Genomic DNA, 23,560 nt, shown 5'->3' on the forward strand with positions numbered 1-23,560 from the left:
CCCTGCAACAGCTACAGTATAAAATACTCACTGAAATAGACTGGGAGTTGGCACAGCAGGGTCAGGAGAAGAGACTTCGTGTAGATAGGGTTAATCAATAGAGTAATAAAGCAAGCAATGTCCAGCAACGTGTAATCAGGCAGGTAGGGGTTAACCAATAGAATAATCAAGCAAGCAATGTCCAGCAACGTGTAATCAGGCAGGTAGGGGTTAACCAATAGAGTAATCCAGCAAGCAATGTCCAGCAACGTGTAATCAGGCAGGTAGGGGTTAACCAATAGAGTAATCAAGCAAGCAATGTCCAGCAACGTGTAATCAGGCAGGTAGGGGTTAACCAATAGAGTAATCAAGCAAGCAATGTCCAGCAACGTGTAATCAGGCAGGTAGGGGTTAACCAATAGAGTAATCAAGCAAGCAATGTCCAGCAACGTGTAATCAGGCAGGTAGGGGTTAACCAAAAGAGTAATCCAGCAAGCAATGTCCAGCAACGTGTAATCAGGCAGGTAGGGGTTAACAATAGAGTAATCAAGCAAGCAATGTCCAGCAACGTGTAATCAGGCAGGTAGGGGTTAACCAATAGAATAATCAAGCAAGCAATGTCCAGCAACATGTAATCAGGCAGGTAGGGGTTAACCAATAGAGTAATCAAGCAAGCAATGTCCAGCAACGTGTAATCAGGCAGGTAGGGGTTAACCAATAGAGTAATCCAGCAAGCAATGTCCAGCAACGTGTAATCAGGCAGGTAGGGGTTAACCAATAGAGTAATCAAGCAAGCAATGTCCAGCAACGTGTAATCAGGCAGGTAGGGGTTAACCAATAGAGTAATCAAGCAAGCAATGTCCAGCAACGTGTAATCAGGCAGGTAGGGGTTAACCAATAGAGTAATCAAGCAAGCAATGTCCAGCAACGTGTAATCAGGCAGGTAGGGGTTAACCAAAAGAGTAATCCAGCAAGCAATGTCCAGCAACGTGTAATCAGGCAGGTAGGGGTTAACCAATAGAGTAATCAAGCAAGCAATGTCCAGCAACGTGTAATCAGGCAGGTAGGGGTTAACCAATAGAATAATCAAGCAAGCAATGTCCAGCAACGTGTAATCAGGCAGGTAGGGGTTAACCAATAGAGTAATCAAGCAAGCAATGTCCAGCAACATGTAATCAGGCAGGTAGGGGTTAACCAATAGAGTAATCAAGCAAGCAATGTCCAGCAACGTGTAATCAGGCAGGTAGGGGTTAACCAATAGAGTAATCAAGCAAGCAATGTCCAGCAACATGTAATCAGGAAGATAGGGGTTAACCAAAAGAGTAATCCAGCAAGCAATGTCCAGCAACGTGAAATCAGTCAGGTAGGGATTAACCAGGGTCGAGATTAAACAAGCACAGGTTCAGAATAACACAGATTCAAAAGAGTACTCACTTAGCCACCGAGGAAAAACAAACAGGCACCGGAGGAGAGAAGACGCCGGAATAAGAAGCCATTCTGACGTCAGACGAGAGGGACGGCTTCAGCCAAGTTGCTAGGCAACGGAACATAGCGCAAAAGCGCCGAAGAGGAAAGTCGGAAGAGCGATCAGCTGAGTGATCGCGACATGGGGTTGTCTACTACACTACACTAAAGCTAAAATTAACCCTACAAGCTCCCTACATGCTCCCTAATTAACCACTTCACTGCTGCGCATAATACACGTGTGGTGCGCAGTGGCATTTAGCGGCCTTCTAATTACCAAAAAGCAACGCCAAAGCCATATATGTCTGCTATTTCTGAACAAAGGGGATACCAGAGAAGCATTTACAACCATTTTTGCCATAATTGCACAAGCTGTTTGTAAATAAGTTTAGTGAAAAACCTAAAGTTTGTGAAAAAATTTGTGAAAAAGTGAACGTTTTTTTTTATTTGATTGCATTTGGCGGTGAAATGGTGGCATGAAATATACCAAAATGGGCCTAGATCAATACTTTGGGATGTCTTCTAAAAGAAAATATATACATGTCAAGGGATATTTAGGGATTCCTGAAAGATATCAGTGTCCCAATGTAACTAGCGCTAATTTTGAAAAAAAGTGGTTTGGAAATAGCAAAGTGCTACTTGTATTTATTGCCCTATAACTTGCAAAAAAAGCAAAGAACATGTAAAAATTGGGTATTTCTAAACTCAGGACAAAATTTAGAAACTATTTAGCATTGGTGTTTTTTGGTGGTTGTAGATGTGTAACAGATTTTGGGGGTCAAAGTTTGAAAAAATGTTTTTTTTTCTTTCATTTTTCCCCTCATATTTTATAAATTTTTTATTGTAAATTATAAGATATAATGAAAATAATGTTATCTTTAGAAAGTCCATTTAATGGCGAGAAAAACGGTATATAATATGTGTGGGTACAGTAAATGAGTAAGAAGAAAATTACAGCTAAACACAAACACCGCAAAAATGTAAAAATAGCCTTGGTCCCAAACAGTCAACAAATGGAAAAGTGCTCTGGTCACTAAGGGGTTAATAAAACGTATATATAATTTGAAGCATTTATACGTCTATTTCTTGTGCCTTCTTTTGGCCAGATTACAAGTAGAGCGATATTTAACGCTCCCACTCGAGCGTTAACTCTGCTAGAAGTAAGCTTTTTGCGTGTGTCAGGTTGCGCTTGTATTACAAGTTGAAAGTAAACAGTTTTTGCTTGTGTACTAACCGGTCTCGCGTAAGAAGCCAAATTTAGAATATTGTGTGCGTGATAACGTATTCCCCCATAAAAGTCAATGGAGCAAAAAGGGAAAAAAACACCTTACTCACACGTGAACCCGATTGCATGTTCTCAAGTGCATTAACCCGACATGAAATATGAATATTTCACATACCAATGTTCTTCACATAACAGATTATGTTCTATTTATTCATAAATACATATTTCTTCTACATATATCTGATGGTATTTTGGTACAATATATATCTATACCTATATATACATACACACACACATATATACAGTAGATGATTATATATATAGGTATAGATAAATACAGATATACTGTATATAGGAATATTTATTTAAAAATACTTAGAACATACTCTGCTCTGTGCAGAACATTTGAATGTTAAATATTTACCATAAATACACAGTATAACACTTTATAAAATATGAAAATTGCATAAATATGCTTTCTCATGTTTTCATCTACTTGACAGCAAAGGGCTCCAATGCACATATAAACACATAAATACATATATACACACACATAGACATGTCTGTAAATACATATATACGCATATAAATACATATGTACACACCTATGAACACACACACACATATACAGGGAGTGCAGAATTATTAGGCAAATGAGTATTTTGACCACATCATCCTCTTTATGCATGTTGTCTTACTCCAAGCTGTATAGGCTCGAAAGCCTACTACCAATTAAGCATATTAGGTGATGTGGATCTCTGTAATGAGAAGGGGTGTGGTCTAATGACATCAACACCCTATATGAGGTGTGCATAATTATTAGGCAACTTCCTTTCCTTTGGCAAAATGGGTCAAAAGAAGGACTTGACAGGCTCAGAAAAGTAAAAAATAGTGAGATATCTTGCAGAGGGATGCAGCACTCTTAAAATTGCAAAGCTTCTGAAGCGTGATCATCGAACAATCAAGGCTTTCATTCAAAATAGTCAACAGGGTCGCAAGAAGCGTGTGGAAAAACCAAGGCGCAAAATAACTGCCCATGAACTGAGAAAAGTCAAGCGTGCAGCTGCCAAGATGCCACTTGCCACCAGTTTGGCCATATTTCAGAGCTGCAACATCACTGGAGTGCCCAAAAGCACAAGGTGTGCAATACTCAGAGACATGGCCAAGGTAAGAAAGGCTGAAAGACGACCACCACTGAACAAGACACACAAGCTGAAACGTCAAGACTGGGCCAAGAAATATCTCAAGACTGATTTTTCTAAGGTTTTATGGACTGATGAAATGAGAGTGAGTCTTGATGGGCCAGATGGATGGGCCCGTGGCTGGATTGGTAAAGGGCAGAGAGCTCCAGTCCGACTCAGACGCCAGCAAGGTGGAGGTGGAGTACTGGTTTGGGCTGGTATCATCAAAGATGAGCTTGTGGGGCCTTTTCGGGTTGAGGATGGAGTCAAGCTCAACTCCCAGTCCTACTGCCAGTTTCTGGAAGACACCTTCTTCAAGCAGTGGTACAGGAAGAAGTCTGCATCCATCAAGAAAAACATGATTTTCATGCAGGACAATGCTCCATCACACGCGTCCAAGTACTCCACAGCGTGGCTGGCAAGAAAGGGTATAAAAGAAGAAAATCTAATGACATGGCCTCCTTGTTCACCTGATCTGAACCCCATTGAGAACCTGTGGTCCATCATCAAATGTGAGATTTACAAGGAGGGAAAACAGTACACCTCTCTGAACAGTGTCTGGGAGGCAGTGGTTGCTGCTGCACGCAATGTTGATGGTGAACAGATCAAAACACTGACAGAATCCATGGATGGCAGGCTTTTGAGTGTCCTTGCAAAGAAAGGTGGCTATATTGGTCACTGATTTGTTTTTGTTTTGTTTTTGAATGTCAGAAATGTATATTTGTGAATGTTGAGATGTTATATTGGTTTCACTGGTAAAAATAAATAATTGAAATGGGTATATATTTGTTTTTTGTTAAGTTGCCTAATAATTATGCACAGTAATAGTCACCTGCACACACAGATATCCCCCTAAAATAGCTATAACTAAAAACAAACTAAAAACTACTTCCAAAACTATTCAGCTTTGATATTAATGAGTTTTTTGGGTTCATTGAGAACATGGTTGTTGTTCAATAATAAAATTAATCCTCAAAAATACAACTTGCCTAATAATTCTGCACTCCCTGTATATATATATATATATATATATATATATACACATACATACATATATATATGTATATATATATATATATATATATATATATATATTCACACACACATACATATTTAGAAAAGTATATGTACAGTATGCATCTCTATGTTAAAGCCCTTTGCCTGCCTCATATCTTTGAGTATGAGTTACAGAGGAAGTTCCTGCACTTCTGACTTGGAAGCGCTTAGCTGCCAGGAGCCGTGGCTTATGTAAAGAGATCTTGTATCTTTAAGCCCTTTTAAACTTTTTTTGTGCAATATTTGTTTCAATAATTTTTATTAGAGTGTTATTATGAATGTAACTGTACTTTGTAATGGATTTTTTGTGTGTGTTTTTTGACACATGTGTTTCATGAAACAGTTAACCAGATCTCTGAGGACGCAGTAATCATTCTAGCGTAAATCGTGATTGCCCTCAAGTGATCACGTTTACTTTAAGCTTGTAATATGAGCAGTAAACCCGACGCCCGCAAACACCTGCAATAAATCCCTTTTCGCTTGCTCGTAACTGTTAACACGCTACTCGTAATCTGGCCCTTAAAGGGATTATGAACCCAAATGCATCCACCAATCAGCAAGCGCTATCCAGGGTTCTGAACCAAAAATGGTCCGTCTCGTAAGCTTACACTCCTGCTTTTTGAAACAAAGATACCAAGAGAACTAAGACAAACTGATAATAGGAGTAAAATAGAAAGTTGATTAAAATTGCCTGCTCTATCTGAATAATGAAAGAAAAAAATTGGGTTCAGTATCCCTTTAACCCCTTAATGACCACAGCACTTTTCCATTTTCTGTCCATTTGGGACCAAGGCTATTTTTACATTTTTGCAGTGTTTGTGTTTAGCTGTAATTTTCCTCTTACTCTTTTACTGTACCCACACATATTATATACCGGGTTTTTCCCCATTAAATGGACTTTCTAAAGATACCATTATTTTTATCATATCTTATAATTTACTATAAAAAAAATATAAAATATGAGGAAAAAATGGAAAAAAACACACTTTTTCTAACTTTGTCCCCCAAAATCTGTTACACATCTACAACCACCAAAAAACACCCATGCTAAATAATTTCTAAATTTTGTCCTGAGTTTAGAAATACCCAATGTTTACACGTTCTTTGCTTTTTTTTCCAAGTTATAGGGCAATAAATATAAGTAGCACTTTGCTATTTCCAAACCACTTTTTTTCAAAATGAGCGCTAGTTACATTGGAACACTGATATCTGTCAGGAATACCTGAATATCCCTTGACATGTATATATTTTTTTTTAGAAGACATCCCAAAGTATTGATCTAGGCCCATTTTGGTATATTTCATGCCACCATTTCACCACCAAATGCAATCAAATAAAAAAAATTGTTCACTTTTTCACAAATTTTTTTACCAACTTTAGGATTCTCACTGAAATTATTTACAAACAGCTTGTGCAATTATGGCATAAATGGTTGTACATTTTTCTCTGGAATCCCCTTTGTTCAGAAATAGCAGACATATATGGCTTTGACGTTGCTTTTTGGTAATTAGAAGGCCGCTAAATGCCACTGCGCACCATGCGTGTATTATGCACAGCATGGAAGGGGTTAATAAGGGAGCATGTAGGGAGCTTTTTGGGGTAATTTTAGCTTTAGTGTAGTGTAGTAGACAACCCCAAGTATTGATCTACGCCCATTTTGGTATATTTCATGCCACCATTTCACCGCCAAATGCGATCAAATAAAGAAAAACGTTAAATTTTTCAAAATTTTAGATTTCTCACTGAAATCATTTACAAACATTTTGTGCAATTATGGCACAAATGGTTGTAAATGCTTCTCTGGGGTCTCCTTTGTTCAAAAATAGCAGACATATATGGATTTGGTGTTGCTTTTTGGTAATTAGAAGGCCGCTAAATGCCACTGCGCACAACACGTGAATTATGCCCAGCAATGAAGGGGTTAATTAGGTAGCTTGTATGGAGTTTGCAGGGTTAATTTTAGCTTTAGTGTAGAGATCAGCTTCCCACCTGACACATCAGACCCCCTGATCCCTCCCAAAGAGCTCTCTTTCCTCCCCCACCCCAAAAATTGTCCCCGCCATCTTAAGTACTGGCAGAAAGTCTGCCAGTACTAAAATAAAAGGTATCCTTTTTTTATATATAGCATATTTACATATGCTGCTGTGTAACATTCCCCCCCTTAGCCCCCAACCTCCCTGATCCCCCCAAAACAGCTCTCTAACCCTCCCCCTCTGCCTTATTGGGGGCCATCTTGGGTACTGGCAGCTGTCTGCCAGTACCCAGTTTGCATGTAAAAATGTTTTTATTTTATTTTATTCTTGGTTTTTCTGCAGTGTAGCTTCCCCCCCCCCCCAGACTAATCCCCCACCCCCTCCCAGATCCCTTAGATGACTTTAAATCAGGGATTTTATCCCTCCTTTCTCCCCATAATAAAGAAAACCGTTTCTGTAGTGTAAGTGGTTCCCACCCGCTCCCTCCCCGTGCACGCGCCCGCCCACCACCCCCCGTGCACGCGCGCGCGCCCCCGGCGATACCGCCCCCGATCCCGCCCCCCTCTCTGACCAAGAAGCCATCGATGGCCGCCCACCCACCTCCCACTTCAGCTCCCACCCACCAACGAATGCGGCCATCGATGTCCGGTGCAGAGAGGGCCACAGAGTGGCTCTCTCTGCACCGGAGGGGTAAAAAATGTTATTGCAGGATGCCTCAATATCGAGGCATCCTGTAATAACCGGAAAACAGCTGGAAGTGATCAGGATCGCTTCCAGCTGCTTTCCACACTGAGGACGTGCAGGGTACGTTCTCAGGCATTAACTGCCTTTTTTCTGAGGACGTACCCTGCACGTCCTCAGTCGTTAAGGGGTTAATTTATGTTTTTAGTGTATTGTACCTTGTATCACTTCTTTTCAATCTCCCAGGACCACCTCTTACTGGATGTACTGACTCATTATTAGGGTCCAGATGTGGTTCACCTAATAGATCATTATGCTCAGCTTTTGGAGACAAAATATGCCTAAATTATATGTTTGACCTTCTTTTGAGGGTACAGAAAAATACAACCGTAATGTTCCTATCAGAACCATATTAATTGTTATATAGAGCTGTATTTTAGCATATAGACGGTAGCACTTCAATCTCAGGAACATGTTTCAGAAGAATATAACTGCAGCCGTATTTGCTCATTTTCACTGACCATTGTTTTATTAATTGCAGTAATTTTAGATTTAATTTTGAAAAAGAAAAAAAAAACATATGCAATAAATGTTTAATTAATTTAGGTTATGCACTGTGAAAGTACAACACTTTCTGATTTCTTTTCTAGGCTTTCGAGATTGTTTTGCAATACCAGACAAACCTGCTTCACTGCATACAAAACTAGTAAGGGAAATAACAACCTAGCACTTGACCTTTTAAGTTGTTAGGTTATGGCCCCCTCAACCTCCCTTTAATAATCTCCAACAACCTTCCCTTCTTTCCATCTTTAACACCTTTATTAACAAAGACACCAGACTTCTTTCTTTGGTATAAATTGGCCGCAGCTCTTTTATTAAATATATGTGACCTTTAAAATATTAAAGGGACACTGAACCCCAATTTTTTCTTTTGTGATTCAGATAGAGCATGCAATTTTAAGCAACTTTCTAATTTACTCCTATTATCAATGTTTCTTCGTTCTCTTGCTATCTTTACATAAAAAAGAAGGCATCTAAGCTTTTTTTCTTGGTTCAGTACTCTGGACAGCAGTTTTTGACTGGTGGATGAATTTATCCACCAATTAGCAAGGACAACCTAGGTTGTTCACCAAAAATGGGCCGGCATCTAAACTTACATTCTTGCATTTCAAATAAATATACCAAGAGAATAAGGAACATTTGATAATAGGAGTAAATTACAAAGTTGCTTAAAATGTAATGCTCTATCTGAATCACAAAAGAAATAATTTGGGCACAGTGTCCCTTTAAAATAACCTTATAGGGCGGAGCCTGAAGCCTTAGAGAGATGGCTGCTTAATATGTGAGCTCCGTGCTGAACTGTTTTAAATGGCTGGCATACAAGGAAATCAGGGCTGAATTTACTCCCTGGGAATTGAGGGCTAAGAGGTGCATACACCGGAACACTACTGGGGACATTCCCAGACACCTAAGGCTAACGGGGAAACTTGAGACTAACGGAGCTACCCGATGCTGCGCGCCATTTTGGAAGTGTGGCGTAGCTGCATTTGAAAGGTCCTGTGCCGCAACAATTAACCACATACTACACCCTAGATGTAATTTGTGACCTGAGAGGAAACCTTTATTAAGCGGCTACACCGGACACTACAGGAACCGGGTAACAGGCATCATAACGGCAAGAGAAGCCCGGCGAGGCTTCGGATCAACCAAAATGAGTGAACTTACTGTACCGGCTCCGGTAAGAAGGAAGGTGAGGGGGGAGTATTCCATGTAGGTTAAAAGCAAAAACTTGATAGAAAGAAAACTACTTATGGTCACACAGATGAGGCATGCGAGGCACACTTTGCAATCACTTATCTAAGGTAACTGGCATATTGAAGGAAGGTGGAAGGCAATGGCAGGGTGCAAACATATAAAGGCCACGTGTCACTCATATACTTAAAATGCCCTAATCTAACTACTGAGCGATAAAGCTGCCTAATACACTACACTGAGGCGATTATAAGGTGCAGAAGCTGTTAATTACAAATAACAGACAGGCTCTGCTTAAAAGAGGGCCTCTATACTACAACCTACAGATCGTTAATACCTAAGATTAAGCAATCTCCCCTTACCAGCAACGACATTATGCTATTTATGCACTGCAACAAAGCACGCTATTACTTAGCTCCTGCCTGATGGACTCAGCCAGAGAACTGGGAGAAACTCAATTAAGCTAGCAAGGTTTACTGAATGTATGTGTGCAGCTGCAATAAATAACTATAGGGGATACTACAATACCCTCCTGAAAATAAGGGCTAGGGATCTGCCTCTTTCCTCAACACTATCCAGACCTGTCCTGGGATGGCTCATCTATCCTCCACATAATTCTCTATAAACTTTTCTATGACCATGGCAGGATAGGCGAGAAGCAGGAGCAGGATTGATTAGGTTTGCTTGCTCTTTCAATCTTTGCTGGATCTGACATATTATCAAAAACTCTGTAATCAGGGATTCACCCTCTATCAACATGTCCGTTAGGAAGCAAAACAAGCCTGCTCAGGGGTCTAAACCACCTACAGCAAATCTATTCTTTAAGCCAGCCAGAAGTGAGAAAACTTCAGAACCCACTAATATGGGGCTAGAGGAAGATAATATCTCTGACACAGATTCTCAGCTCATGGATGACGATGCTATCCCTGCTGCAAAAGCGGACTTGAAAGCCCTTGTGTCTAAACAAGACATCAATACAAATTTCGATAAACTGTGGGAAAAAATTGACACTTTCCAAAATACTGTCACCAACAGCCTAGCAGATATCAAACAAGACATCACAGATTTAGGCACACGGGTGGCTACTTTAGAAGAAAATGAGACCTCTACCTCAGAAGACCTCTCTAATCTAACACAAAAGATTTCCATGCAGCAACAGGAAGTTAATGAGATGCATGATAAATTGGAAGATCTCGAAAATAGAAGCCGCAGGTGTAACCTGCGGTTAAAGGGGATTCCAGAGGCTATTTCGACGGAAGAACTCCCCATCTACTTACACCAACTATTTCAAGCTATAACAGGAGAAATAGGGGAAGAGAAGTTTCAAATGGAGAGAGCTCACCGAGCTTTGCGGGCCAGACCGAAAGATGAAGCACCCCCCAGAGATGTTATAGTTAAATTTCTCAGATTCCCAGAAAAGGAAGGCATCCTCTCAGCTGCTAGGAAGCACCCAACCTTCAAGTTCCAGGGTGTGGTAATACAATTTTTTCAAGATCTCTGCATAAGAACGCTCCAGAGGAGAAGCTATTTGAAACCACTTACCACACTCTTAAGGAAGCATCAAATTGGATACCGCTGGGGGTTTCCCTTTAGTCTATACATCCAACACAATGGCAGATCACTAAATCTAAAAGATGTCTCAGAAATTCCGGATATATGTCGTAAGCTTCAATTGGAACCTCCTGATATACCACAATTGAATCAACCAGAAGAACTCTCCCAAGCAACATCAAGCCTCACTTCACAACAGAGACAGAAATGGACTAGAGTCTCGAAAAGAAAAGCTAAGTCTTGACACTTTTTCACTTATTTATCTGTTGTTTAAAGAACTTTGCTCCACCTGCTGGGGTAAAGAGAGAGATGAGGACTCTAGTATCTCTCAACTTACTATTACTATTGAGGAAGGAGGTGGTTGGTGAAGAACCTCAGTGGTCACTAGATCCTGATAAAAGGGTCCTAATGAAGGTTAAAAGGTTCTTTCGGTTGTGAATTATAAGGGTTGTTGGTCTCCATGAAGGGCTACCCCCTTTCCTTTTTTACAATATCTAGGATTTGTAGTTGCTCTTTCTAATGCCAATTTCTTGTTCTTTTCTTTAACATATTCTGTTGCAACATATACAGTTTTAGCACGGTAGATTGGTAGAGTACGGTCAACCTGTGTAAGAGGGAGGGCGAGGTTGATGGTACTCTCCCTTTGTTTCTTTTTTTTTCAATTTTATTGTTGGTTCTCTTATATAAGAGAGGCAGATTCTGTTTTTATGTTTTAACATGGTTCTTGAATAGACTGTTAATGTTTGTAAATTCTTATGTTTTTATTTTTGTTTTTGCCATGTCGACTCAACTTTCTTACCTACATGCATCATCTCATACGAGACAACTATATCAGCAATGCCTATGGGCAATCATAGAGAATGAAAAGACTGCAGATCTGGGAGGAGGGCCCCCCACTGGTAAAATCGTGAGTAATGACTTGTAACCTTCGACTGATATCACACAATGTCAGAGGCCTAAATACAGACTTAAAGCGCAGAACAGCACTTAGCCAATATACTAGTCTAAAAGCTAACATTATATTCCTGCAAGAGACACACTTCACCAGGGAGGTCATACCTAAATATTGGGCCAGAGGCTATACACAACATTTTCACTCAATAACTGACAAAAAAAAAAGAGGAGTGTCAATACTGATACACCAATCGGTAGGTTTCGTAGTAGAAGAGACAATTAAGGACCCGGAGGGTAGGTTTCTTATACTTAAAGGGAGACAACATGATAAGCAGTTAGTATTTTGTAATGTATACGCACCAAATGAAACACAAGCATCCTTCTTTGCTCAGGTTTCTCACCTACTGACCCAGTGGTCGCACTCCCGGTTGATCTTAGGGGGTGACTTTAATGTATCAATGTACGCCCACCAAAACAAAGATAAAAACCCACTATCCCAAAAACAACTGAGACATAACTCTACAATTAAAAAAATAAAAGAGATGTTCTTCTCTCATAATATGTTAGACTCCTGGGACACTCTATATGGGAGAACACAAGACTATACATACTATTCGTCGGCGCACAAATCCTACTCAAAACTAGATTATGTCTATATCAGCCAAACTTTGATTCCAGACCTAGCGTCCTCTAAGATCCACGCATGTGCTTGGTCGGACCACTCCATAGTCCAAATAGATATCAAACAGACATTCCACACTAGTGCGACGCGATCTTGGAACTTTGACCCATACGTTCTCCAGAACCCTAAGACGCGTGAATCTATCTCTAAAGCACTGTCAGAATATTGGGACCTGAATGTAGGGACCACTTCCAACCCTATAAATATTTGGGCAGCACATAAACCCTTCATTAGAGGCCTACTAATTAAGGAAAAAACAGCCTTGACTAAAACAACAAGACTTCAAATAGATACTCTACAAAAACAAATAGATGAACTTACTAGGTCACATCAACGAAATCTATCACCCGCCATTTTTACACAATTACAGGCCAAACGACTAGAATTAGCTACAATTATGAACAAGACTTCTGCGAGAGCAGCACATAGATTAAAATCACAATATTTTTTATACTCAAATAAACCGGATAAGTATCTGGCCCATAAGCTTAGGGAGAGGACTAAATCTTTTGCCATACCCTATCTGCAGACAACTGATGGCTCTTGCACTTCAAACCCCCAAGAGATAGCCAACACTTTTGCACAATATTACGCCCATCTTTATGACGGGGAAAAAGTAACGCACAACGATCAGATGAACCGACTCAGGGCTAAATTTTTGGATGACGCTAAACTCATACCCTTAGATAAAGAGGCCGGAGAGGAGCTCAATGCAGAGATAACGACTAGGGAAGTCCTTAACGCCATAAAAGAGCTTAAACCGGGTAAAGCAGCAGGCCCAGACGGCTTCCCAGGCGAATACTATCAACTCTATAAAACAATTTTGGTCCCACATGTAGTCTCATTGTGCAATGATATTTTACAAGGTAATGAAGTCCCACGCGAAATATTACAGGCCACAATAGTAGTCATACCCAAACCAGGTAGAAACCCAAAGCTGTGCCAAAGCTATAGACCCATTTCCCTAATTAATCAGGATATAAAAATTTTCACCAAAATTTTAGCCAATAGACTCAAAGTACATCTAACATCACTAATCCACCCCGATCAGGTGGGTTTTATTTTAGATAGAGAAGCCCCAGACAACACAAGACGAACGATCTCCTTAATTGAATACCTCAGCAAATCGAAAACGCCTTCTCTGGTCCTCTCTTTGGATGCAGAGAAGGCGTTTGATAGAATAGACTGGGATTACATGCTAGAGGTCTTGAATAGATTTGGTTTCCATGGGTCGTTTGTTCAGGCTATCAAAGGCATCTATTCATGCCCCACAGCTACTGTTAGGGCGGCAGGATATCAGTCAAAATTAATAGATATCTTGAATGGCACCAGACAGGGCTGCCCGCTTTCACCACTTTTATTTGCGCTTTGCATAGAGCCATTAGCAGCGACGATTCGGTTGACCCCAGATATACACGGAGTTTTACTTAAAGGACAGGAATTTAAGGTGTCATTGTTTGCGGACGATGTCCTTCTTACAATGACTAAACCACTTATATCCCTCCCAAATCTTTATTGGGTATTGCAGGACTATTCTGATGTCTCGGGATATAGGGTTAATTTAGAAAAATGTGAAGCTATCCCTATCGCCCTTCCCAATCACACTAAAAAACTGATTGAAACAAACTTTGAATTTACATGGACTGCAGAGTCGATCAAATATTTAGGGATTAAGATCTCACATAATATAGAAGACCTATATAGACTGAACTATATCCCCTTATATAAAATAATAAGGAAAGATATAAATACATGGAAAAAGGGCGGATTTTCATGGTATGGCCGATTAACGGCAATTAAAATGAACATCCTTCCGAGGCTTCTATACCTCTTTCGGGCCCTCCCAATTAAAGTACCCCTGACTGATCTTAGCAAACTACAAACTGACTTGGTGGGCTTCCTGAGAGGCAACAAAAAAGCTAGAATACCATCTCAGATCCTACAGCAACACAGACAGTTAGGAGGGGTGGGAACACCAAACTTAATACACTATTACCAAGCGGCAAGACTGGCGCAAACTACTTTACTGAGTAAGAATCCAAAAGACCTAGTGTGGGTGCAAGTGGAGACGCTCATGACAGATTACAAAACCCCAGAGGAGATACTATGGGATTTTTCTAGACACCCCTTTAGGGGAATGCCAGCCTCAAAGCTCACGATGGAGATGATGCAAACATGGGTTTCGCTCTCCAATTCCCTAAACCTAATCCCTCAGGACTCGGTAGTTCGACCAATAAAGTCCATTTTAAATCCAGACTTTCACACACATTTGGGGAAGTGGGAAAACAAAGGATTATATAGGGTAGCAGACTTTCTACATAATAACAAATTAGCTACTTATCAACAAATACAAGAAAAAATTAGCCCAGAGAAACTACACTGGTTTTTATACCTACAAGTGACCTCAGCTATCACCAAACTCAGGACACATAGCTCAAGGACACCGTTAACAACACTTGAGCACTTCTACAACACATCCAAGCGTCACAAAAAACAAATCTCGGCTATATACTTAGCAATACAGAAAGCTAAATTCACATCTAAATCCCCTATAATGGAGAAATGGGAAAGGGATCTACAGAAAGTTTACTCTAAGGATGAATGGGAAATAATGCTATATACAGCTAGTAAAGGATTAATTAGTGCAGACTTCAGAGAAAATTGTATTAAAACATCTTTCAGATGGTATCTGACCCCCATAGTCACATCCCATAATACTCAGAGAGGTAACAAGCTTTGCTATAGAGGCTGTGCGGAAACAGGGACATATATCCATATGTGGTGGGAATGCCCACAGGTCAAACAAATATGGTTTAAACTCTCTGAGTTACTTAGCGAAGTATTATCTGAAACTATCTCTCTAACACCGTCACAAGCATTGTTAAACGAACACATTAAACCCTTTAATGCACCTATCAATACGTTTATACGTACACTATGCACGGCCACTAGGATTTGTTTAGCACGATACTGGAAATCAGGAGCACCCTCATGGGGGGAGGTGATGGACAAGATTCAAGCTACATATAAAATGTTGGAAACGATAGCCCACATTAAAAATAACTATGAACAATTCTTAAAAATATGGAACTTCTGGATCCTGTCAGGACATTAGATACATAGAGGGCGGGAGCATGTAGCTTTGACATTAGGATAGGTTGTCCACAGACAGGGTCTGTAGGGCGACCCACAAAGCTGCTCAGGCGACTGCGATTCGACTTCTGCTTAGAAACTGGTGGGGGCCCTTCCCTCGGATCTGCTGCAAGGGAAAAGAGGCGACAGGCAAGTTGTTGGTAATTTAATTTTATGTTGGTTTATGTTTGGTTTTTGAGGGGTTGGGGGGAGGGGGAGGGGAAAGTATATAAAGTAAATATGTCGGGTGTGGAGAAGGGAGAAGTGAGAAATTGTCTGATTTGTTTTTTACTGTTGTTCCCTTCAATGCATCCCTAAAAACTTAGATATATAGTTGGCTACTCAACAACACAGGAATGAAGATTTTTGCCACAATAGCTTTATAAGATAACTTTCATGTGCTAATGGACCTTTAGATAACTTCTCCATAGCAGATCACTGTGTGATGGACTAAAGCTTTTGATCAGGGGTTGGTGGAGGGGTTTCGTTTTGTATTATATAAACAATGTGACCTGTATTTGTTATACTTACTGCAATAAAAATCATTTCAACTAAAATAACCTTATAAATAACAGTACAATTAACATCCTTTTAATAAAACACCAAATTCCTGTAAACCATTCCAGCAAGTGGTGCTAGTTCAACCCATTATTAATATGGTCGTCATTTCTCTGGACACAACCTTACACGATTGAGTCTGTTAACCCTACTTAATACCTGACCCTAAGGAACCCTTTGTCCCTAGAGTTTTCCCAACTGCACTTCCACCCCATGGGAGGCAAAATTCTTGACACAATCTAATTGGCCATAATCTGTTGCATTGCAAACGAACTAGCAACATGACATGCCTTCATACTCTCAATTCAGGGCGAATATATAGTCGATAACGCCGAAACCCCCACCTTCCAATGTTCTTTACCAGACTCTCATTAAGACCTATTGCCGACACCTCTGAATTCACCCCAATTCAGAAGGAATGGGACCCAAACTCCAGCGAGGACAAACTCAACCTCTCCAGGGCTCTAGACAACACAGCCCTAAACTGAAACTGAGATACTGACCGACCGACCATCCTGATGTATTAAGAAAGGGCCTGGAACCTGGGGACAAGGTCGCAAGAATTGACCTAAACAGACCCAGAGACAAACCTCCAAACCACTTGGAAAAAGTACTACCGTCCTGCCTTTACCCGCCTGATCAGATTTACTCTGTCTCAAATAAAAGTTCAATGCAGATATCGAAACGTCAGACACTGTAAAGCCTCCAGAGGCCCATCTACTCCTGCTTATCAACTCTGATATGTGAAACTCCCCAAAGAAGGCTAAAACAAAAGCCAAACTGAAAAGACACACCTCAAATACAGACAAGCAAATACCCGACAAAGTCCCACAAAGTCCTCACCAACAACGAAAAAGTAATAAGACTTCTGCAATCAAAACTCTGATCCCCTTTTTTCAAACCCTTCAACACCTGTCGAACACAGAAAACTTTAGTAGCATTACACAAACCTAGCAAATTGAACCTAAACGCCAGGGCCGCCATCCTCCTGTCCATCACAGAGGGGGATAATCTCACACACCTCCAGAACCACATCTATTGCATCAAACAGTCATGTCAACCACTCCTCCCACACACGCCAAACTCTAGCGTAAGCCGTCCAAGTACCTGGAGCAGGCGAGTCCTTTACCAGTCCAGCCAGTCCTCTGTTCCAAGCTTCCACAGGTAGGTTGGACAATGATGCCCTTCCGTGTCCGCCTGAGGTGCCAGCTCTCGAGACCTCTGCCACTGGAAACAAGATAAGGCTTCAGTTATTGAGTTACACACACCTTGGATTTGTTTAGCCCTAATAAACACATTCATCCTCAAGCATTTTAATACCAACAACCTTAACAAGCGCAGAACCAGAGGCGAAGATGCAGACAAAGCATTCAGTTCAGAAACAACACCCATGTTATCAATTAAAAAAAAACACAGACCTGTTCATCAAATCCTCCTCCCACACAAACAGAACCACCACAATTGGGAACAATTCCAAGAAGCGGCCACACACCAATGCCCTTGAAAGTAAGCCCCAAAACCATGCCCCCCCCCCACAGCATCAGTCACCAAACCTAAATCTTCGTTACTTAGAAAGCTTTATTCCCTGAATTAAAGAAGACCCGTTAAATTTCAACAAGAACTGTTTCCACACCTTTAAGTCATCTTTTAGTTTCTTCAATAGCTGCATAAAATGGTGTGGCTGCAGGACTTCTGCAGTGGCTAAGGACAACCTCCTGCAAAATACCCTCCAAATTGGGATAAATTTGCAAGCAAAGTTTAACTTGCCCAATAGAGACTGAAGTTCCTTTGAAGTCACTTTTTGATCGTTAATGCACGCTCAATGATCATGACGAAGTCATCAATCTTGTCTGGAGGGAGCCGACATTCCATGTTTACAGAGTCAATGGTGATGCCAAGGAAACTGAGGGACGTTACCGGTTCCTCAGACTTCTCATGAGCAATGGGGACCCCAAAATCCACTGCCACCTAATAAGCATCCCGCAGGATTTGGCACACCTCGGACCCAGTCGGGTCAACAAACAAAAAAACGTTGAGGTAGTGCACCACAGACTTGAAGCCCGACCGAGCACATATTACCCATTCAAGAAACATGCTGAACCACTCGAAGAGTAAGCACGAGATGGAACACCCCATGGGTAAGCAAAGATCCATGTAGTATGAATCCTCAACATAGAAACCCAATAAATGATGCGACGTAGGGTGAACTGGCAGCAACCGGAAAGCAGCCTCAATATCAGTCTTAGCCATCAAGGCTGATTGCCCTGCCTCCCTGACCAATTGAAAAGCTTGGCCAAAAGATGCATACTTGACCGAGGCCAACTCTTCTGGAATGCCATCATTTACCGATCCTCCTTTTGGGAACGATAAATGATGGATCATTCAAAACTTGCCTGGTTCCATTTCTGCAAATCATCAATAAGAGGCTCTGAAAAAGGTCCCGCCATGCGTCCTAACGCTACCTCTTTGTTAAGTTTGTCCCGCTCTACCCCCGACCCATTGCCTAGCCAATTTCAAATTACCTTGAAAACACCCACTGCCCCCTTGAGGAGGGATAACAAAGCCAAATTGAAAACTATATAGCAACAATGCTGCCTTCTCCCCACATCATCTCCTCCTAGCATACTTGACGAGCCACGGCTCCATCACGTTTACTCTCACTGGGGTTGCACCTCTTGTCAAACATGTTGAGGCTCCCCTCAGACTTGCCTTTCCAGAAGAACTTGACATAAGAGTGGGAGCCTCCACATCCTGAACACTTGTGGCAAAATTTACACGAAGAGCCCCCCCCACACACACTTGCAGACCTTCTCATTGAATGCAAAACAAAACCCCTTTTTAACCGATGTTGATGACCCTCCGGAGGATTGGCTGCCGACCCCTGCCCAAAAGGACCCAGGTCACAGTCCCAGGCCGCAACCACCTGCTTCAGCTGACTGGAAGTACCAGGACCCACTTCATCAGGCTCCAGATAAATTGACTCCATCCAAGAACCCTGAAGACCGAAGGAGTCTTCCTCCAGGCCGTCTCCCTCCTTCTCCACCGCTGATGAAAGGCCAGGTTGTCCACCAGGCCATAAACGTACCTCCCCCACCTCTGAAAAAGACAAACAATCATGTGACATATGTTCTCTTCCCCCCACAGCCAATATACTTACTACCCTACAAAGGGAAGAAGCCCTATTTGATATCATAGATAACTGACCCCTAGCCATGGGCCTCTGTGCCTCTTGAGCAGGAGGGACAAACTCATCGCCAGAACAAGCAGCCAAGCACAGAGCCACATCCCCAGTCTCCTCCCCCAACTCATCCTCTTCCCCTAAATCATAGCAATCCCCATCAAATTATCTATCAGAATAGAGGCTCTCCTCCCCAGATATCCCTGGAGCTGACCCCCAGAATATTCCACCCCCCAACATCAGTAGGCCCCCTTTTTTTTTACCTCACTACTTTCCCCAGGCTGACCCCTCCCCTGAGAAGGTTCCCCCTCACTACCACTATCCTCAACAACCCCCATACTCTCCTTATCAGGCTCAACAGGACTGTCAATAACCTCCCACCTCTGCTCCATCTCAGGACTTTCAGGCCCCATTTGGCTGTGCACCACTATCCCTCTCCTAGTCTTACCCCTAGTGGCCTGCCAAGGTGTAGTACTCAGCTCCTGTTCCCTGCTGCTGACTGGCATCTCGACCTCCCCCGCTGCCAGGGCCACGTGACCCCTGCGTCCACCGGAACTATTGGTCTGCTGACTCTTCTCCCGGCACTTACACAGCGCCTCCTCTGCCTGCTCGTATGCCCTGTGTACCCCGGACTCAACCGCATAGGTGGCTGGGATCGCCACAATGACCGCGGCCTCACTACTGTCGGCTTCGCTACCGGATCAGGTCTCCGCTTCTCCAGAAGGGATAGCACCCTGTCTTCTAACCAGGTAGGTCCTCTACTCTCAGCTGCCTCCCTGGTCCTCAGTAAAAGCTCGTCTAAGGAAGCTATTATTAAAGCCTGAGCGGGAAAAGCATGCAGGAACAGATGCTGTCATAAAATTATTTTTTACTGATTGACCTGGTACTTTTCCCGCTCAGCCCCTTAAGTAATGCCTCCTTCCACCCCACCCTCTCTCTTTTTTAAAACTATCGGTGGGCCTCTTTATCCCCAGGTCAAAGGCCTCTTCCTGCTATGCCCTGCCTGCATCCAGGAGCCACCTTTGTATCATATATAAAGACAGTTTTGCAGTGCCTGGGGTTGCCATGTTAAAGGTATACTTAAAGCGACAGTAAAGTCATAATTAGACATTCATGATTTAGATAAAGCATTTAATTGTAAACAACTTTCCAATTTACTTCTATTATTTAAATTGACTCCTTCTCTTGTTATTTGCTGAAAGGTATATCTAGGTAAGCTTAGGAGCTGCAAAGAACCTAGGTTCTAGCTGGTGATTGGTGGCTGAATATATTATACACCGATTGTCATTGACTCATCCATGTGTTCAGTTAGAAACCAGTAGTGCACTGCTGCTTCTTCAACAAAGCATACCAAGAGAATGAAGCAAATTTGATAATAGGTGTAAACTGGAAAGCTGTTTAAAATTGTCTGTTCTACCTAAATCATAAAAGAAAATGTTTGGGTTTCATGTTCCTTTAAGTCAAAATTTAACTTTCATGATTCAGAGAGGGCATGCAATTTTACACAACTTACTTTTATTACCTATTTTGCTTTGTTCTATTTGTATCCTTGACACTTTACTGACCGTTACAAAAGAGGAACAGGACTTGGGAACTATTATTTCAATGTAGTACTGCAGCGAGTAAGGCCAGCAGAATGCTTGGATGTATTGGTAGAGGTATTTGCAGCAGAAATAGTAAGGTTCTTATGCCACTTTAAAGATCATTAGTTAGGCCTCATCTTGAGTATTGTGTGCAGTTCTGGAGGCCATATCTAAAGAAGGATATAAACTAACTTGAATCTGTGCAAAGGAGGGCTACCAAAAGGTAAATGGTCTACAAAATCAAAAGTACCAAGAGAGGCTCAATGACCTAAATATGAATAGCTTAGAGGACAGACGGGAAAGAGGTGATATGATAGCAAATTTGAAGTATATTAAAGAGCTTAATAAAGCTGAGGCTGTGAGTATATTTCAGAAAAAGAAAAATTTAAGAACAAGGGGTCATGATCTCAAGCTGTAGGGTAGTAATATCCAGGAGTAATTTGAGGAAGCACACAGAAAGTGTGATTCATTTGTGGAATAAACTTCCACAAGAGGTAGTAATGACAAACACTGTAGGGGACTTTAAGAATGCCTGGAACAAGCATAAGGCTATCCTATGCTCTACAAGTTTGATGGATACAAAATACAAAAGAAACTATTTTCATATTTAGCCAGCTTATAAATAGGCAAATATACATTTGGAGAGAAAAATGAGATACAATGACCTTTGAAACCTGAAGAATGAAGAGAGAATTTCAGTCTCTTAAAAGAGACAAAAGGCATATTTATTGCAAGCTGGAATGAGCATATTTATTGCAAGCTGGAATGAGCATATTTATTGCAAGCTGGAATGAGCATATTAATTGCAAGCTGGAATGAGCATATTTATTGCAAGCTGGAATGAGCATATTAATTGCAAGCTGGAATGAGCATATTTATTGCAAGCTGGAATGAGCATATTAATTGCAAGCTGGAATGAGCATATTTATTGCAAGCTGGAATGAGGAACTATAATGTTTAAGAGATTAAAACAAAATTGGTTTAAAAAAATGTACCCCTTTCTTGTGTTGGCATAAACAATTTTACAGTTTAATTTTTTTGTTTGCATTCTGATTGCAAATTAAATTACACTATCACCTTTTATCTTAAAGGGACATTCCCGCCAAAACTGGAATCTACATGGATGCATTTCAGCTTTAAATAGAAGCATTTTTGCAATATACAGGTATTAGAAAAATGATTCTAATAAAAGCTATAGCTGTTTCAATAGTGTATTTAAGTATGCACCGTGCACCAGCTCTTTAAACATAGCACTTGCTCAGAGATGCCAAGGTGCTTGTACCATCTGGTAATGACTCAATTAGTTAATTACTGACAGGATACAAGCCCCACTGGCACTCAGGGCAGCTGCAATAAAATGCTGGTGCACTGAGAATATCTAGCTATGCTTCACGTGCACAGAAAAATGTTAAAAGGAAAATGAAACCCAAACATTTTCTTTCATGATTCAGATAGAGAATTCAATTTTTAACAACTCTCCAATTTACATCTATTATTTCATTTGCTTCCTTCTTTTGTTATCCTTTGCTGAAAGGTTTATCTAGGCAAGCTCAGGAGCAGCAGAGAACCTAGGTTCTAGCTGCTGATTGGTGGCTGCATATATATCGATTGTGATTGGCTCACCCATGTGTTCACTTAGAAACCATTGGTGCATTGCTGCTCCTTCAACAAATGATACAAAGACAATGAAACAAATTAGATAATAGAAGTTAGAAAGTTGTTTAAAATTGTATTCTCAATCTGGATCATGAAAGAAAACAATTGGGTTTCATGTCCCTTTAACACTAAAACAGTGATAACTTTTACTAGAAGCATTTTTGCTAATACATGTATATTGCAAATATGTTTCTATTGAAAGATGTAATTCATCCATGTGCATTTAAATTTTGATTGGAATGTCCCTTTAAGTCCATGTTTAGTGTCCTAATACATTGATCTTGTTCTCCAAAGGATGAAAGCTTTTTTGTTTGTCCAAATTATAATGGCAGAGTAAGCTAGGTGAGTAGGATGCTCATCAGTCTTAGTAGCTCTGGGCAAATAATTATCTTTGTTCTGTTTTTAGGTTTTAACCCCTTAATGACCACAACACTTTTCCATTTTCTGTCCGTTTGGGACCAAGGCTATTTTTACATTTCTGCGGTGTTTGTGTTTAGCTGTAATTTTCCTCTTACTCATTTACTGTACCCACACATATTATATACCGTTTTTCTCGCCATTAAATGGACTTTCTAAAGATACCATTATTTTCCTCATATCTTATAATTTACTATAAAAAAATTATAAAATATGAGGAAAAAATCCCACACTTTTTCTAACTTTGACCCCCAAAATCTGTTACACATCTACAACCACCAAAAAACACCCATGCTAAATAGTTTCTAAATTTTGTCCTGAGTTTAGAAATACCCAATGTTTACATGTTCTTTGCTTTTTTTGCAAGTTATAGGGCCATAAATACAAGTAGCACTTTGCTATTTCCAAACCATTATTTTTCAAAATTAGCGCTAGTTACATTAGAACACTAATACCTTTCAGGAATCCCTGAATATCCCTTGACATGTATATATTTTTTTTTAGTAGACATCCCAAAGTATTGATCTAGGCCCATTTTGGTATATTTCATGCCACCATTTCACCGCCAAATGCGATTAAATACAAAAAATCGTTCACT

The sequence above is a fragment of the Bombina bombina genome, chromosome 6 (genome assembly GCF_027579735.1).
Source record: "Bombina bombina isolate aBomBom1 chromosome 6, aBomBom1.pri, whole genome shotgun sequence".
NCBI classification, from domain to species: Eukaryota; Metazoa; Chordata; class Amphibia; order Anura; family Bombinatoridae; genus Bombina; species Bombina bombina.